This window comes from Staurois parvus, unplaced genomic scaffold (genome assembly GCF_062004578.1).
Source record: "Staurois parvus isolate SC_StPar_1 unplaced genomic scaffold, SC_StPar_1.0 ptg000365l, whole genome shotgun sequence".
NCBI lineage: Eukaryota > Metazoa > Chordata > Amphibia > Anura > Ranidae > Staurois > Staurois parvus.
In genome coordinates, this window is record NW_028318161.1 from 7271013 (window position 1) to 7289882 (window position 18870).

Below are 18870 nucleotides of genomic sequence, written 5' to 3' on the forward strand. Positions count from 1 at the left end.
TCCTAATATCGTGTGGGCTTTGTCTCAGACTGTGTAGACATGTTTAGGAGATAGGTGGGGTGGGGGTTTTTGATTGTTTAATGTTATGTGGCTGCATCCCATTGTTCTAGTGTCTGTCTGGCTTGGGAGCAAACTATTATGGGATGTATGTGTTTATGTGTTTTAGCTTAGTGGGGGGGTGTCTCCAGCAGCCCTCCCTCATGATGGGACTGTCTGCTGGTGTGAAGTTTGAATACCTGTGTCTCTTGTTACTAAATGTAGATTGCTCCGCCCTATGTCCTTATGCAGGGAGGGGGGATTGTCCCCTGAGTGTATATATCTTGTATCTGTGTTCAAATAAAGTTGTCTACCTCTGGTTTACTTCAAATCTGGTGTCGTCTGGATCCTGGGGTAACAATAGCCAGATCCACTGGTCTTGTGTTCCAGAGCCTGAGAAGCAGCTTCTTGACGGAGATACCCAGTCGTGGGTGTCTGGGGTCCATTACACACTAGGGTCGTCGAATGGTAATCCCAACCATGACACTACCTGCCTGGAGTTTGCATGTTCTCCCTGTGCCTGTGTGAGTGTGGGTTTCCTCTCACAATCCAAAAACATGCTGGTCGGTTGTCTCCTGTCTAAATTGGCCCTAGTATATGTACATGAATGTGAGTTAATTAACTTAGATTGCAAGCTCCTCAAGGGAAGGGACTGATGTGAATGTACAATATAAATGTAAAGCACTGCGTAAATTGACAGCGCTGAAATAATAAGTTGCTCTAATAATAATAATAATAATAATGTGCATCATCATGGCAACTGCTGATCTAACAGAGGCTAAGATGGCAGCTTCCTTGGCTATAAAGGGTTTAGTTCTGCTGGATCCATCTTGTTAGTTTCTCAGACAGATCCAGACTGACTGTCTATGGGCAGTTTACGTCTGTTGAAATTTGAGTCAGTTTATGTCCACAGAAAAAAAACCTGAAAAAGGTACTCATCCTGTTCCATTTTTCAGGACGTTAATGGATGTCACCGGTTTATGTCCATTTTTATGCATATTTTTGTTTATACCTTTTTTATCAACAACTAAAATAAACAAACATAGAAAAACGGATGCAAAAAATAGACAGAAGAATGTGCAAACCAATTGTAACACCCTCCTGGTCAGCTAGAGAGAGATAGACTCCAATTGTTAGTAAGGAGGCTTGAGTTGCAGCCTCTGTGTGATAGCTAGCAGGGGTTAAATTATGGTCAGAGCTGGGGGGGCTCTGCAGACCAGTCCTCTGGTATTTCCCCCTGCTCTAGAACTTGGAGAAAGATCTAGAAACAGTGGGCGGATCTGACGAGTGGCTGGTCTATCCTGACCAATCCCCAACAGGAGGTATGGCAAGGGAACAACCTTTAAGAGTAACTGAGCCTGATCGGCTGTAGGAGAGTTTGGATTGAAGATAGAAGATAGAGAGTAGTGGTGAACCAAAATGAAAATTCTGGTGCCGAAACCAAAAATTCAAAATGCGCTTGGCCGAAAACCGAAACGCAGTTTTTAAAAATAAATATATATTTTTGGAAAAAAATACACTTTGATTAAAAAAACCCAATATATACCCCAATTTTTAGTAAAATATGAAAGAGGATGTCACGGCAAGTAAATAGATACTCATGTTACGCTTTAAAATTGTGCACACTCGTGGAATGGCTTGAAACTGTGGTACCTAAAAATCTCCATGGGTGATGCTTTAAAAATGTCTACAGGTTAGCAGTGTAAAGTTACAGAGGAGGTCTAGTGCGAGAATTATTGCTCTTGCTCTGACGATCGTGGTGATACCTCACGTGTATGGTTTGAACACCATTTACACATGTGGGAATGGCCTATGTACAGTTGCAAGAAAAAGTATGTGAACCCCTTGGGATTACGTGGAGTTTTGCATGAATTGGGCATAAAATGTGCTCTGAACGTCATCTAAGTCACAACAATAGAAGAACACAGTCTGCTGAACATAATACTACACAAACATTAGATGTTGCCGTGGTTTAATTGCACATAACATGTAAACATTCACAGTGCAGGGAGGAAAAAGTATGTGAACCTTTGGACTTATTAACTGGTTGACCCTCCTTTTGGCAGCAATAACCTCAACCAAACGTTTCCTGTTGTTGCAGATCAGACCTGCACAACGATCTGGAGTAATTTTGGACCACTCCTCTTCACAAAACTGTTTCAGTGTAGCAATATTCTTGGGATGTCTGGTGTGAATCGCTCTCTTAAGGTCATGCCACAGCATTTCAATCGGGTTGAGGTCAGGACTCTAACTGGGCCACTCCAGAAGGCGTATTCTGTGCTGTTGCAGCCATTGTTTTGTTGAATTACTTGTATGCTTTGGGTCATTGTCCTGTTGCATCACCCATCCTCTGCGGAGCTTCAGTTGGCAGACAGATGGTCGTACGTTTTCTTGCAAAATGTCTTGATAAACTCTGGAATTCATTTTCCCATCAATGACAACAATCCGTCCAGGCCCTGAGGCAGCAAAGCAGCCCCAAACCATGATGCTCCCTCCGCCATGTTTTACAGTGGGGATGAGGTTTTGATGTTGGTGTGCTGTGCCTTTTTTTCTCCACACATAGTGTTGTGTGTTCTTCCCAAACAACTCAATCTTGGTTTCATCTGTCCACAGTATATTTTGCCAATAGTGCTGTGGAACATCCAGGTGCTCTTTTGCAAACTTCAAATGTGCTGCAATATTCTTTTTGGACAGCAATGGCTTCCTCCATGGTGTCCTCCCATGTACTCCATTCTTGTTTAATGTTTTCCTTATTGTAGATGTGTCAACAAAAATGTTAGCATGTGCCAGAGATTTCTGTAGGTCTTTAGCCGACACTCTGGGATTCTTCTTTACCTCATGCAGCATTCTGCGCTGTGCTCTTGCAGTCATTTTTACAGGATGACCACGCCTAGGGAGAGTAGCAACAGTGCTAAACTTTCTCCATTTGTAGACAGTCTGTCTTACCGTGGACACATGAACATCAAGGCTTTTGGAGATACTTTTGTAACCCTTTCCAGCTTCATGCAAGTCAACAATTCTTGATCGTAGGTCTTCTGAGAGCTCTTTTCTGCGAGGCATGGTTCACATCAGACAGTGCTTCTTGAAACCAGTAAACCCAAAACAGGTGTGTGTTTTTTAAGGGCAGGACAGCTGTCAGCAACACATCCAATATCATCACACTGATTAGAGTCAAGGTTGGCTCACTCCTGGCTCCAATTAGCTCTGGGAGAAGTCATTAAGCCAGGGCCTCACATACTTTTTCCTCCCTGCACTGTGAATGTTTACATGTTATGTGCAATTAAACCATGGCAACATCTAATGTTTGTGTAGTATTATGTTCAGCAGACTGTGTTCTTCTATTGTTGTGACTTAGATGACGTTCAGAGCACATTTTATGCCCAATTCATGCAAAACTCCACGTAATCCCAAGGGGTTCACATACTTTTTCTTGCAACTGTATGTGTTCACCAGAAAGTGTGAGCATGGAGGCACTTTAAACTTTATTTATTTTTTTGCACTGTCCCTTTAACCACTTGCCTACCGGGCATTTATACCCTCTTCCTGCCCAGGCCAATTTTCAGCTTTCAGTGCTATTACACTTTGAATGACAATTGAGCGGTCATGCAACACTGTACCCATATGAAATTGTTCTCATTTTTTTGAGACAGAGCTTTCTTTTGGTAGTATTTAATCACCTCCTGTGTTTTTTATTTTTTTGCTAACCAAACAAAAAACCACAGAAAATTTTGAAAAAAAAAAGTTTTATCTTAGTTTCGGTTATAAACTTTTGTAAATAAGTGATTTTTCTCCTTCACTGATGGGCACTAATAGGCTGCACTAATGGGCACTGATGAGGAGGCACTGATGGGCATTGATGGGCATCACTGATGGGCACTGAAAGGCAGCACTCATATATGGCACTATTAAGCGGCACTGACTGGCACTGTTAGGCAGCACTGATGCGCACTCATAGGCAGCACTGATAGGCAGCACTGACTGGCACTGATAGGTGGCACTGATTGGAAGCACTGATAGGTGGCACTGAAGGGCAGCTCAGATGGGCACTGATATGTGGCATTGATGTGCACTGGTAGGCACTGATATGTGGCATTGATGTGCACTGAGAGTTGGCATTGATGGACACTGACAGGTGGCACTGCTGGGGCCACACTGATCATCAGGGCACACTGATCATCAGTGACCTGATGATTAGTGTACATGTCCCCTCTGAGGAATGCCAATTACCGGCTCTCCTCTCCTCACGAAGAGAAATGCCGATAACCGGCATTTCCCTATTTACATGTGATCAGCTGTGATTGGACACAGCTGATTATATGACAGAGCTGATGTCTTCAGCTCTTTCCATTGGTCGGTGATCCGCTGTGTCCGAGGGACACAGTGCACCACCGATTGCCGCGCTGCGCGTCCCCGGAGCCGCGTACGCGCAGTTAGAGTGGGAGGAAGTTATATGACATCCTCTCAGAATGAGAGAACCGCCTTGCGCCCATCATTTCCTTATATGGCGGGCAGGAGGCGGTTAAAAGCATTTTTAATCACTTTTATTCTTATCACAAGAAATGCATGCATCCCTTGTGATAGAAATAATGTGACAAGTCCTCTTTATGGAGAGATATGGGGTCAATAAGACCCCACATCTGTTCTCTACAATGTAAAGCATTAGATCAAAAAGAAGCATTGATCTAGTGCTTTAAAAAATAAAAAAATGGCCAGAGTCTGAAGGGACATCGCTCCGGTCCTCCAAGGGCATAGAGATGAGTGGAGGCCATCTTTCCTTCACTCATCTCTATGCCCAGCGCTGGGATCGCTTGATGGTTTCTCAGGTAAGGCTGAGAATTACCGAGCGGCAGCCAGTGGCGGGGTTTTTTTCGGAACCTGTATTGGTGCATTTTTCATATCGGCCGAAAAGGGTGTTTTCGGCCAAAACGTTTCAGCCACCAAAATTTCAGTGCATCCCTAATTGAAAGGATGTGAGGCTGGAGAGAGGAGCCTGGGAGGGGGCCCAGATGGAGAGGGGCTCACCTACAGGTAGTGGAGCTTGGAAGGAGGAAAGCTTAGACCTTGACCGGCCCCCAGGGCGAGGAGCACCTGTGCAGCAGGGAAGGAGAGGCAGAGCTAGAAGGCCTGGTAGCAACCACCAACCGCACAGAAGGACTGAGTGAGGAAACCTGCACCCCCTGGGCCAGATGGGGGAAGGAGGCACTCTAGCAGGAAGCTGGATTAGCCTGTCACCTAGGACTATTTCAGTAAATTTGTGGACCACCTTGGATCCCCTGCTCAGGGATTCTTCCAGACAGCTGTGTAAGAAGAGCAGTTATCAGGGTTCTGCGGTGGTACTACAGAAGACCCTCACTAGCTCCTCAGAAGAGATTGTTTTCTTGTAAAGACTTGTAAATAGTTCTAGGAAGTTGTCCTCGGTTCCACTAGGCACCCCATACACCCCTTACCCCATTCAAGTTGGAATCCCCCTAATAAAATCCACAAAAGCTCAAAGACTGGTTACTGACTCCTGGACGCAAGTTGGTGTGGAATTGTGTGTTGCCTGGCTGTGCAGGACTATAGGAGGACCCAAATACTCAGCAACTCCTAAGGGGGTAGTGCTTCACAATGTAACCTGAATCAGCAATCAGTTGTTTTTCTTAAAGAGAACACCGTGACTGAACTGACAATGTGTGGAAGTAGCTGGGACAGGGTGAGGATAACCCTCAGCCCTAGAGGCTCCACCTCTACAGCCAAGTCAGGACCGGCAGCTCCTTCAGTTTACTCCTCACGTCATTGGTCCTCCAGGAATGTAACACTTCCTGTCCTCACCTTTTCTGAGGCCCCGCCCTCTCTGTCAGCGCCCCACACCCAGCCGGCAATCAGGAGCAGCGGCACCATGACAGAAGGCAGGTCGCCTACGGTAAGACCACCCCTAGCAACCAATCAGCTACTCGCTCCTGCTGTATCCACGCCCTGATGACTGAAGAGGCGGGGCAAGATTGGTTACCCGGGGAATGCGCACAGCCCGGGCGTCGCTCTTTCTTTTAGCCTGAAGCACGTGACCTCGTGCTCGCGCCTCAGGTCCCTCCCGTTGCGGTTAGCGCTCGTCCCTGTCGGCTCCGCCCGCACTTCTGAGTCGCTGGGAGCGCGCCGGGAAACCCCGTGCAAGCGCCGCCGCCATCTTGGAGAGAGAGAGAGCGGAACCCCCGACACCCGCCGCACACACCCGGCCAGAGGAGGAAGAGAAGGGGGTACCTCTCCAACAGGTGAGAGACGGGCGGTACACCTGCATCTGAGCTGGGCTTTCCTGTGCACTCCCGGGACCGCGTCACTTTGTACATTCAGCAGCATCCGGGTCGCTGCAGTCACAATCCAGCCCTGACACCCTCCTATGCCTCCTTCCCCGGGTCATGTCATCCTTCTCGCCTCAGATCTGCCCCTCTGTTGTCAGTCTCCCCCAGAGGGATTAGTTACCCGAATAGTAGACTCCAGATTGGGCCCAGCCTTCCGGTACATACCTGTCACCCCCACAGTACACCCCAGATTAGACTTTGCCCCCCTGTACATCCCTGTCACCCCCATAGTACACCCCAGATTGGACTCGGCCCCCCGTACATCCCTGTCACTCTCACAGTACACCCCAGATTGGACTCGGCCCCCTATACAGCCCTGTCACCCCCATAGTGCACCCCACATTGGACTCGGCCCCCCTGTCATCCCTATAGTACACCCCAGATTGGACTGGGGGGGGGGCCCCTGTACATCCCTGTCACCCCCCCCCCCCAGATTGGAGTCATTCCTTTAACACACCACAGATTGGAGTCAGCCCCCTATACATCCCTGTCACCCCCCCTAGTGCCCCCCATGTACATCCCTGTCACCCCCACAGTATGCCCCAAATTGGACTGAGGCCCCCCATGTACATCCCTGTCACCCCATAAAATGCCCCTGATTGGAGTCATCCCCCTGTACAGCCCTGTCACCCCATAGTATGCCCCAGATTGGACCCAGCCCCCCTGTACAGCCTTGTCACCCTGCAGTGTGCCCAAGATTGGACCCAGCCCCCCCTGTACAGCCTTGTCACCCAATAGTGTGCTCCAGCTTGGACCCAGCCCCCCTGTACAGCCTTGTCACCCAATAGTGTGCTCCAGATTGGACTCAGCCCCTCTGTACAGCCTTGTCACCCAATAGTGTGCTCCAGATTGGACCCAGCCCCCCTGTACAGCCTTGTCACCCAATAGTGTGTTCCAGATTGGACCCAGCCCCCCTGTACAGCCTTGTCACCCAATAGAGCGCTCCAGATTGGACTCAGCCCCTCTGTACAGCCTTGTCGCCCAATAGTGTGCTCCAGATTGGACCCAGCCCCCCTGTACAGCCTTGTCACCCAATAGTGCGCTCCAGATTGGACTCAGCCCCCCTGGCTGCCTTATTACTCTGGGGTGGGGTTACACCAATTAGTTACTCCTGACACCGTCCATTGTGTTACAGGGCCGCCAATCTATGCCAGAATCTTCTCTGGTAGAGCCCTCCATTCAGCCCCTCCTGTATATCCCATTGTTTCCTGTCACCTTCGAAACACCTCTAAACCTAATCTAGGATTTTTGGGGGAGGGGGTGTAGGAAACATTGCTATCTCTGTGCACTATGACTACCCAGGGACCCCCCCCCTCCTAATGTCACACTGACCCCCTCCTCTAACACCACCCTAGTGACACCGATTAGTCTTCACATTATGACCACCCACCATAACCCATTGAGACATGGACTCCACTAGACCTCTGATGGTATGCTGTAGTATCTGACACATACCTGTCCGTAGCAGATTCTTCAAGTTTTTGTAAGTTGGGAGGTGAGGTTTCATGGATCGGACTTCTTGTTCCAGCACATCCCATAGATGCTCGATTGGACTGAGATCCGGAGGCCAAGTTAACACCTCAAACTCATTGTGTTCTTCAAACTGTTCTTCATTTCACCAGACCAGGCCATCTTCTTCCATTGCTCTGTGATCCAGTTCTGTTGCTCATGTACCCATTGTAGGTGCTTATGACTGTGGACAAAGATTGGTATGGGCACCCTGACCGGTCTGCAGCTACACAGCCCCATTCACAATGACCTGTGATGCACCGTGTGTTCTGAGACCTTTCTATCAGAATCAGCATTAACTTTTTCAGCTCTAGTAGCTCTTCTGTTGTATTGAACTACACAGGCCAGCCTTCACTCCTCACCTGTATCATTAAGCTTTGGACACTCATGACCCTGTCGTCGGTTTTCCTTATGTATAGATTTCCTATATTTACATACACACTCCCCACATATGACACTGACCCCCTCTTGGGAACTTAGAGGACCAACCTGTCATCATTTATTTACTTTTCACATATGACATGGACACCTTCCTAGGGTACTATAAGACCAGCCTAGTGTTACGTATACCTGACAGGTCACACTGTACGGCCTCATGGGGATGTATATGGCTATCCTGGGGTTATATATCACACTGACCCCCCCCCCCCGAATTCCTTTATGACTGCCCTAGTGTCATATATAATCACCTTACCTTAGTGTCATATATACACCCTTCACATATCACATTGATGCTGCCCTCCATATCACATATAAACCCCCCACATTTCACACTGACCTCCTTTCTGGGGTTCCTAAATGGGGGACCCTACTATTACAAACCACAACCTATCACATTGAACCCCGTGTTTCCATATTGGTAATCCTGGTGTTACATATAAACCCCCTATATATCACACTGTCTTCCTGGTGACAGTCTGAAATCTGACTTTGTTCCCAAATCCTCCACCCCTCTCTTACCACCCTGCCCTGGTCTTTCTTCCATTGTGTGCAGACCTGGGGTGACACATTGCATCACCCGTCAGTGGGAGGGGATGCACCCTTCTGCCCTTCCTCTTTTGTTATTGATTCTGCATCTGACTTACAAGGAGTTAAAGCTTTCCTCTCCATCATGTGATCCTTTGGCCTGGGGTTGTCACTAGAACCCCCAGTTGTGTGTGCTGAGGAGGGGGGGCTGTTCCCGGCAGGGGTTTGCATATTCCGGAAGTGCAGTCTGCTTCTTGTTTATCCTCCAGTTTTGCCCATGGAGCTGTCTCCACCTTTATTTATCTCCAGGCCTGGAGTGTGTGAGATCGGCCAGCATCGGTGCTGCTTGTTAACCCCTTCCTGGGTAACAGAAGGACAAAGCAAATGAATGCATCTTTTCCAGTAAGAAGTACGCAGGTCTTACTGAGCCCTATAGGCCAAATGTGACGTTTATTTCATCGTCCCCTGGAGATTTCATGGACTATGAAGCTGGGCATTGCAGCAAATTGAGGTTTTCTGTGAGTGGGTGTCAGGCGATGACTCTGTGTCATCTTAATAGGAGGATTTACCTTTTTGATTTGGTCACTTTGCATGGCTGCAATTTTGGGGGTTTTGTTATGTTGGTAATGTGCTGTGTTTGTGGGGTTACAGTTGATGTGTTTTGTGTGATCATTGAAGATGCCTGGTTTACACGGACAATTTCAATGTCTTTCTGCATAGGCTTTTTCATTGTCTGCACTTTGTTGGGTATGATGAGGCTGATGCGGCCCACGTAGGCTAAACTCATAATAGGTTAGGTTGACGTGTATGTATAGACCATGACGGATGAATGCCTGTGCCATGTGTAGGTAGCCATGTTGAATACTTTGGTAGTATTTATTTTAGAGGGTATCTGATGGGGCACTGTTGGGTACCCAAATACTGTGATAAAGTGCTGACGCCTTGTATGCCTGAACTAGTATATATGTATAGTCTGTGGGAAGGGCAGGTGATCCTTCACTGCCTCAAATAGCCAGTCAGGTTTATTGCATTCTGGATGATTGCTCAGTGCACTCATCACTCTCCTCTATTTACCCAACATACAGTGGGTGTGATTTAAGGGAATCCGGTACTAAGAGGATATGGAGGCTGCCATTGCTGACCAGTTGCCTGGCTGTTGTGCTACTTTAAAAGCTTTACTATTTCTGAGTCACAGACACAAGCATGCAGATCATGTGGTCTGACTTCACTTGATGCATGCTTGTTACTGGTCAGTAAAGACATTGGATTAGCAGGAAGGTAAGCAGCGCCAGGCCATGCATTCGTCTGAAGTGACTTCCCTTAGGTCTCATGTACATTGCTGCTCTTAAACACGATCAAACGTGTCAACTCAGTATGTGTCCATACATGTATAGGCTTTTGTCGGAGTTTAGCAGTAACAACGTTTAGGAGCAATTAAGCGTCCCTCTCCTGAACACAGAAGGATTGCGTTCAGGATAAGAACGATTTGGCCACAAATGCAGCAAAAACGCATATGAACGTGCATACTAGCCGCATTTAGCACTTGTGCATTCATTAATTTCATGGCAAATACTCTGGCCAATGAAATGAATAAACGCCCAAGAGCTAAGCATGGTATCGCCTTTACATGTGTTTTGCCGCGTTTAGCATTTTTCAGCGGCCAGGAGAGCTTTGCGTCCAAGGGAGCTTAAGTGTACATGTGTTTCCTTTTGCTGTATACTGGTAATCTAGTGTGTACCGGTTGGGCTGTTCATACCAGCTGCTGACGGAGTGCTTGTTTTATTACTCACCTTGTTCAATAGTTGTATGTCCCCATCCAGTTCAGTATCTATATCCAGTCCAGACTACAATATAATTTGTTTATAAGCCCTGATGAAGAGGGTATTTTCCTGAAATGTGTTGGCTCAGTGACAAACTCTTTTCTCATTTTGGAATAAATCTATATTTGGATGGTTAAGTTTTTGGTGTGGTTTCTTTTAGTCCCAAACCATAGGGACAGTGGCGATCCTTTGGTGAGGAGATGCTGTCTGCTGTACTTCAAATAACCCTTCTACGTTGCATTCTAATGGTTACGATAAAAGGACATCATTAAAGTCTCAAATTTTCCATTCCATTTTCCCAATGGTTGGCCACTGTGGCATGGTCCAGCTGTACAGTGATAATTATCAGTGCTAAGATTGTAGCAGTAAGTGTAGCAGTACAGCCATTGTTGCAATTTCATTCTGTTAAAGGTCTTGGATGACAATGCAGATTGCTGCTAGCTATGCTGGAGGAATGTTGGTAGAAGGGTACCTATAAATGATGGCTAATACTAGCTTCTTTGAAGCTTTTCAGTTGTCATTGAAAGCACGTGTTCCCTTCTCTTTAGTGGCTGCCAGATACTAGACTAATGACGACTTCTCAAATTCATAAGGCTCGTTTCACACAGGTTTTGGCTTGTATAAGAGTAGTGTGAACAGCAAGCTTCAACAAAGCATTTGCAGAGCTTTAAGCAAGCTTTGTTGAAGTTTTTAAAGTGCCATTCAGCTCCAATTTGTAAATGTTGAACGCATCCTAATGATTCCTGATTGCGACTTTAAAAAAGATGCTAGCAGGCTTCAGCACTTCTTGAAGCTTGTTGAAAGTTTATGAGCAGCTTGCTTAAAGCGGAACTCCATCCAAAAGGGGAAGTTCTGGTTTAGAGACTGCTCCCCTGCTCCCCATTAAGGATTGGCACCTTTGGAGAGCGGGAGGGAAGTGGATACCCGAAATTAACAGGTACCTTCTCCCACTTCTGCTGCGATCGCCTAGGCGATCAGAAGCAGAAGTTGTTCTCCCCCCTTCCCTCCCTGTAGTCTTCTGGGACACGTAACAGGACCCAGAAGACTACGGGACCAGTGAAAAAGTGCAGCGCTACTCGCACATGCACAGTGGGCACCCGGCTGTGAAGCCGCAAGCTGTCGCTGCCAGTTGCCCACACTGAAGATGCCGACGCTGAGGATACCGGATGGCCGGTGAAACAGGCAATGCCGGGGACACTGCGTGATCAACGGACAGGTGAGTGGCTGTTTTTTTTTTGGGGTTTTTTTTTTTTTTTAAAGTCAGCAGCTTCAGTTTTTGTAGCTGTTGACTTTTATTTATTTACAATGTGACTGGAACTCCGCTTTAAAGTTGCAATCTGCACTTCTATTTGGATTTGTGTTCAACATTTACAAACTGGGGTTGGATGGTACTCTAAAAGCTTCAACAAAGCTTGAAAGCTCTGGAAATGCATTGTCAAAGCTTGCTATGGACACTGCTCTTATACTAGCTGACGCCTGTGTGGAACATATCTTAGGCTTTGCTTAGACTTGCGCTTCGGGGAGCTGCAAAAATGGGTGACTGAACCGTGTGTCCAGCCCCCCCCCCCCACTTGAGCTGCAAAACCTGCTCGCTGCAAAGTTGACCCAACATGTAGCAATTGGCATAGGCATCCAAGTAAATGGGGAAGCTAGCACCCCACAGCTGCGTGCAATGGTCAGCAAAACTGGGGTTAAAATAGGTGTTGAGAAGGCGTTGCATCTTTTCCCAGCTGCCTGTCAGTAGCCTCTGAAGCGTGGTCTGAATGTGGATCGGGCTTCAGAGGCAAATGAGATTTACATCGCATATCATACCCTGCATGAAGTCGCACAGATGTTGGGCAAGTCACACATGAAATCACACTGACCTACGGCTTTGAAATTGCGCCACTTCAAGTGAAGTATTGCAATTTCAAAGTCACATTCAGTGTGAAGCAGACTAGCCCTGGTTCACACCAAATACGATTTCACGGCGATGTGATTTGGTCCCATTTGAAGTTTGTCTTCAAAGTAGCGCTGATATAGACGCAGGTGCTACTTCAGTGCCATTTACCTTATAGTCTATAAGAGTTAAATAGCACTGAAGTGGTGAAAAAGTAATGCAGGGTCTATTTTTTTTTTTCCCCCAGGCGTCTTCCAGGACAGCCCCTGAGATATAGCTCCTCCTCCTCGAGGGCAGGAAACATTACTTTAATATAAAAGAATGACCTCCTGGCTTCCCCCTCAGTTTGTTTTTCCTCTGGCCGGAGGGGGTGCATTGCCTTTTTTTGGAACTTTTTTTTTTTTGTGTGTGTTTTCTTAAGGAGGACCACAACCCAGGGGCGACCAAGGAAAGTTTTGGATCAGGGGCAGGCAATTTTGTGTATCGCCTCACTACCTCTTATGAGCCGGGAAAAAAACCTGCTTAGCGAAGTAGCATTCTGCAAAGCCATCTTCCCCTAATTACCTGGTAAGGGTAGGTGAGAGGCCATGCTGAAAGTCGATGCGGTGGGAGATCCAGGTGTGATCCTCCTAAGCCGCTAGAGGCACTTGCTACCTTGACTGAGCTTTGAACTGACGTCACTTGCTTTGGATGTGCCTCATCACTTGGCGCCAAAGTCCCTAGTTCCAGATCTCATGGGCGCTGGGGGAAGGGGCGGGGCCGAGACTGTTGTCCACGTGTTTAACCGCAGCAGAGGAACAGCTTTAGCTTCATAGCAGGAAGAGAGGCAGAGCCCATGGAGGTGGCCACTCAAGCTCTAGGGGAGTTGGACGCTAGTTCCAACCAGATAAAGGTATAAAATGTGCTACCTTACTGTTTAGAGCAGTGAGCTGCTGTATGATGGGGCTGTCACTTGTTGCATGTGGCATGCTTGTGGAATATGAGGATCCCTAGGCCAGGGCAGTGGTATTAAGAGGTTGTTTTTGTCTGGCATTTTAGGAAAAACTGACGGACAAGGGAAAAACTCCTGCCACAAAGAACAAATGTGCAGTCTGTGCTACAAAACTAAGTTTTTGGAAAAAGCAATTATGCCTTAGCTGTATTAACTTAATGAGAGCTGAATCTACTCTGGCTTGCCACTATCTGCTCACTACAGTTAAAGAACTAGCAGCAACCTTTCACACTTTTAGAACCTTAATTTCGAATGTGCAAGGTCCATCCCCAAAAATATCGGCCCTCCCAGGGGATAGCTTCAGTTCCCCTGACAAGGCCCTCGGGAGGAAGTAAGACGGGAACAAGACAGAATAGAAGATAGTGATCAGGCTGGCTCCTTTTCGAAATCTGACTTTGACTAAGATTGAGGATAAGATACTTCTAATTCTTCAAGGTACAAACTGTCATTGGAGGAAGTAGATGAACTTCTTAGAGCCATCTATGATACTCTAGAAATGGAAGAGGAAAAGATACGGTTGACTAAGCATGATTTACTGTATTAGAGGTCTACAAAATAAAAAAAATCTAGGGTTATCCCAGTCCACCAGGTTCTCTCGAAAGCCATTTTAAAGGAATGGGAGACTCAAGAAAGGAAACTTTTTTTTTTTTTTTTGTTTTTTTTCATACTCTCTTTAAAAGGTTTCCCTTTGATGAAGATCCAGTAAAAGTCTGGAACAAACCTCCAAAACTTGCCGTCCCCTAGTAAAGGTATCCAGGAATTCTGATTTCAGCTTTTGATAACATGGGCACTCTGAAAGATCCCATGGATAAAAAAGATGTCCTCAAAAGAGCATGGGAAGCAGCTCTAGCCACTACCTGTGTGGCATGAAACTTGGAATTTTGGCTTGCTCAACTCAAGAGTCATCTGGAAGCGGGCACCCCTAGGGAGCAACTGCTAGATTCTCTTCCCATGCTCTTTACAGCAGTAATTTTGGCACAGGTCTCCATGAAGCATTGGAACAAGCAGCAGATAAGAGGAAGAGTTTCCTGGGAAAGGGAGAAAAGACCCTTTTGGAAAAATCTTTTTTGTACGCAAGGGCGTCAACAGACCAGTAATGGCGAAAGAAGCATTGGTCAGGCCAAAAAGGGAAAGGTAGATCTGGAATCCTTTTCCATCCTGACAAATCCACCAAGTCACAATGACTATGCTGCTGTCGGAGGAAGGCTCAAAAATTTCACTACAAGGTGGCAAGAAATAACCTCCAACTCTTTCATTTTAAATTTAGTAGAAAAGGGTTACAAGCTGGAATTTGATCAATGGTCTCCTTCAAAATTGATGGTAACAAATTTACCAAAGGATCTGGAAAAAGCAAGGGCCTTACCGGCCTTACTAGGTGAACTAGTGGACCAGGAAATATTAATTCAAGTTCCAGAATAAGAAATAGGAGGGGGATTTTATTCACGTATTTGTGATAAAGCCTTCAGGAAAATTTCAACTAATCCTGAACCTCTGACCCAGGCAATAAAGTACAAAAGATTCAGAATGGAATACATTTTTTACAATATGGGTCCTTCTACAACTCAATTGCTTCATGGCAACTGTGGATCTCCAAGATGCTTACTTACATATTCCAATCCGAAAGGAATCACAGAAATTTCTTCGCTTTCAGGGAAGAAGTCCTACATTTTCAATGCAGAGCTTTGCCTTTCTGTTTTTCCTCAGCTCCAAGGATTTTTTCCAAAGTATTGGCAGAAGCCCTAGCCCCTTTGCATCTGCAGAGGGTAATAATTATCCCACACTTGGACGATCTTTTACTAACAGCAGGAACAGAAGAACTGGTAAAAAAAAACCATCCTGGTAACCCAGCACTGGCTAACAAAGCTAGGTTGGAAAATAAATCTGGAAAAATCCAATTCCTTCCCAGATTTATTTTTTTTTGGATTCTTTCTGGATTCTATCCTGCTCAGAGTGCTTTTGCCAAGATACACAGAATATCCAATCAGGTTTAACAGATCAATAACAATCAGTCAGTAACCATCAGAAGAGTAATGTCCATTTTAGGATTAATGACATCTAACTTCCCTGCAGTATAGTGGGCCAGACTGCATCAGAGGCCCCTGCAGAAGTGGTTTCTAGGACACGGGGATAGCAAGATGGAATTATTGGATTCACAAATTTCCTCAGGCAGTAAAAAGAACCTTATGGTGGTGGAGAACCAACAAGAACCTAGAAGATTTGTGTGGAGACTACCAGTCTCTTTCAGAATTACAACGGATGCCAGTGCCTGGGGCTGGAGGGCCCACTTGAAGACCAAAATGATTCAGGGTCAATGGTCTTCCCAAGAGAGAAGAAATTTGTCAAACTGGAGGGAACTTTGTGCGGTAGCAAAAGCCCTTCATTACTTCCAGGACATCATAAGAGGTCACCACTTGCAGATTCTGACTGACAACATCACCACTATGGCATATATCAACCGCCAAGGCGGCATCAGAAGCCAGCCTCTGATAATTCTGGCACACAAGATTTTGTCTTGGGCAGAGCGAAATCTAGCCTCCCTTTCGGCGTATCACCTCAGGGGAGATAAGAATGTCTTGATAGACTTCCTAGGTCAACACCAGATAAACCAAGCAGAATAGTCTCTACACCTACAGGTTTTTCAGAAATTTGTGGATGTGGGACAGCCAGATGTGGATTTATTGGCAACAAAAGAAAACTCCCAAGACAAACCCTTTCTTTCTCTGGCAAGGGAAAAAACGTCCTTAGGAACAGATGCACTACAAAACTGTTGGAAGTTTCCTCTCTGCTATTCCCACCTATAGAACTGCTACCTCCGGTATTGCAAAAATGTTGCCAAGAAAAGACTATTCCAATTCTAAGTGCACCTCACTGGCCAAAATGATCATGGTTCACTCTCCTGCAATCCTTAACAGAGACCATCACTTAGGGTGATTTCAACTCTGCTAGAGAGCCGCAAGCCAGTTACTAGGGCTATATATGCAAAAATTTGGATGACGTTTAATTTCTGGCTTATAGGGAAGAAGATGGAGGAACCCTCTATTCCTGCCATTTTGGAATTTTTGCAGGATGCCGCAGATATGAATTTGTCCTTAAGCACCTTAAAGGTACAGATAGTTGCTCTGTGTTTATCCACAGTTACCACTGCAAAAATACCATTTGATTCAAAGGTTTTGCAAAGCTTTGTTCAGGAAAATACCAGTCAGAATATCTAATTGCCCAAATTGGAATTTGACGATTGTGTTACAGGAACTTAGTGGAGCCCCCTTTTTGAACCCTTGTCAGAAGCTAGTCTAAATTGTTTGACTTGGAAGACGGTGGCTTTTTTTTTTTTTTTCTTTTTCAGTAGCAGTTACGACTGCTAGAATAATTAGTGAGCTCCAAGCTCTATCTGTCAGAGTACCTTATGTCTGTTCTAGAAGATTCAATCATTTTTAGAACTGACCCTGATTTTCTGCCCAAGGTTTCTTCAAGATTCCACAGAACCCAGGACATTGTTTTGTCAGAAACCTGCAAATGAAAAGAAACGGAAATTCAGCATCCTGGACGTAAGAAGGTGTGTCTTAACTCACCTAGAACATACCAAACCGTTTTGTTCCTCGCAGGCACGGTTTGTTTTATACAGTTGTGACCAAAATTATTCAACCCCCAATGCTGTAAAGGGGTTTAGGGACTATAGTGTACATTTGGAATTGTATTCAGAATCAAATCCTACAAGGACGTTGTAACTACCCAAATGCAACTAAAATGACATCAATTGTTTATGTAATACAGTAGTAAATGGTTCTTATGTGGTTTCTTCATTGCCACAATTATTCAACCCCTTAAAGACTACCACTCTGAAGAACAGAGGTTCATACAGGTGCTTTCCATCAGGTATTGAAAACACCTGTGGATGTCACCGAGCAGCAATCAAGCATAATAAGCACCAATTAGGCAGCTTTAAAATGACTGTGATACTCAGCTCCTTCTAGACATTTACTGGTGTGGTTACAAACATGGTGAAGGCAAGAGAATGGTCCAGGAAGACAAGAGAAGAGGTGATTTCTCTTCACAGGAAGGGCAATGGCTATAAGAAGATTGCAAAGATGTTAAACATACCAAGAGACACCTTAGGAAGCATCATTCGCAAATTCAAGGCAAAGGGCACTGTTGAAACGCTACCTGGTCGTGGCAGAAAGAAGATGCTGACTTCGACTGCTGTGCGCTACCTGAAGCGTAGAGTGGAGAGAAGTCCCCGTGTGACTGCTGAGGAACTGAGAAAAGATTTGTCAGATGTGGGTACAGAAGTTTCAGCCCAGACAATAAGACGCACACTGCGTAATGAAGGCCTCCGTGCCAGAACTCCCAGGCGTACCCCCTTGCTGTCTCCAAAGAATAAGAAGAGTCGACTGCAGTATGCCAAAAGCCATGTGGACAAACCACAAAAGTTGTGGGATAGTGTTCTGTGGACTGATGAAACAAAATTAGAACTGTTTGGGCCCATGGATCAACGCTATGTTTGGAGGAGGAAGAACAAGGCCTATGATGAAAAGAACACCTTGCCTACTGTGAAGCATGGTGGAGGGTCAATCATGCTTTGGGGCTGTTTTGCTTCTGCAGGTACAGGGAAGCTTCAGCGTGTGCAAGGTACCATGAATTCTCTTCAGTACCAGGAGATATTGGATGGAAACGTGATGCAGTCCGTCACACACCTGAGGCTTGGGAGACGTTGGACCTTTCAACAGGACAATGATCCCAAGCATACCTCCAAGTCCACTAGAGCATGGTTGCAGAGGAAAGGCTGGAACATTTTGGAGTGGCCATCGCAGTCACCAGACTTAAATCCGATTGAGAACCTCTGGTGGGACTTAAAGAAAGCAGTTGCAGTGCGCAAGCCTAAGAATGTGACTGAACTGGAGGCCTTTGCCCATGAAGAATGGGCGAAGATACCCGTAGATCGCTGCAAGACACTTGTGTCAAGCTATGCTTCACGTTTAAAAGCTGTTATAACTGTAAAAGGATGCTGTACTAAGTACTAAGATTGAATGTCACTTGGGGGTTGAATAAAACTGATAATGCTGTGAGCACAGAAAAGACATTTGTGGTTATTTCATTATAACTGTTATGTTATATTTGTCTCACCTACAAGTGCCTCTTTAATGTAAATGTAAGCAAGATGACTGAATGATCAAAAGCAATGTCAAACTGGCCAAAACACTCAATTTCAGTGGGGGTTGAATAATTTTGGTCACAACTGTACGTGGGCAACAAGAGGGGAAACCAGGCCTCCAAACCTACACTGGCAAGATGGATAAAGTAAGCTATAAGTGATGCATATAAAGCAATGAAGGAAGT

The 18870-nt window shown here is 45.8% G+C and overlaps 1 protein-coding gene across 1 annotated transcript in view; it reads left to right on the forward strand.

Moving 5' to 3' along the window:
- The first annotated feature begins 6119 nt into the window (after positions 1-6119).
- Positions 6120-18870, forward strand: part of RAB14 (RAB14, member RAS oncogene family) — a 45148-nt gene continuing 32397 nt past the window's right edge. The window contains exon 1 of the mRNA XM_089685256.1: positions 6120-6284. The gene's annotated coding sequence lies outside the window, so the exon portion shown is untranslated. The remainder of the gene's footprint in view (positions 6285-18870) is intronic.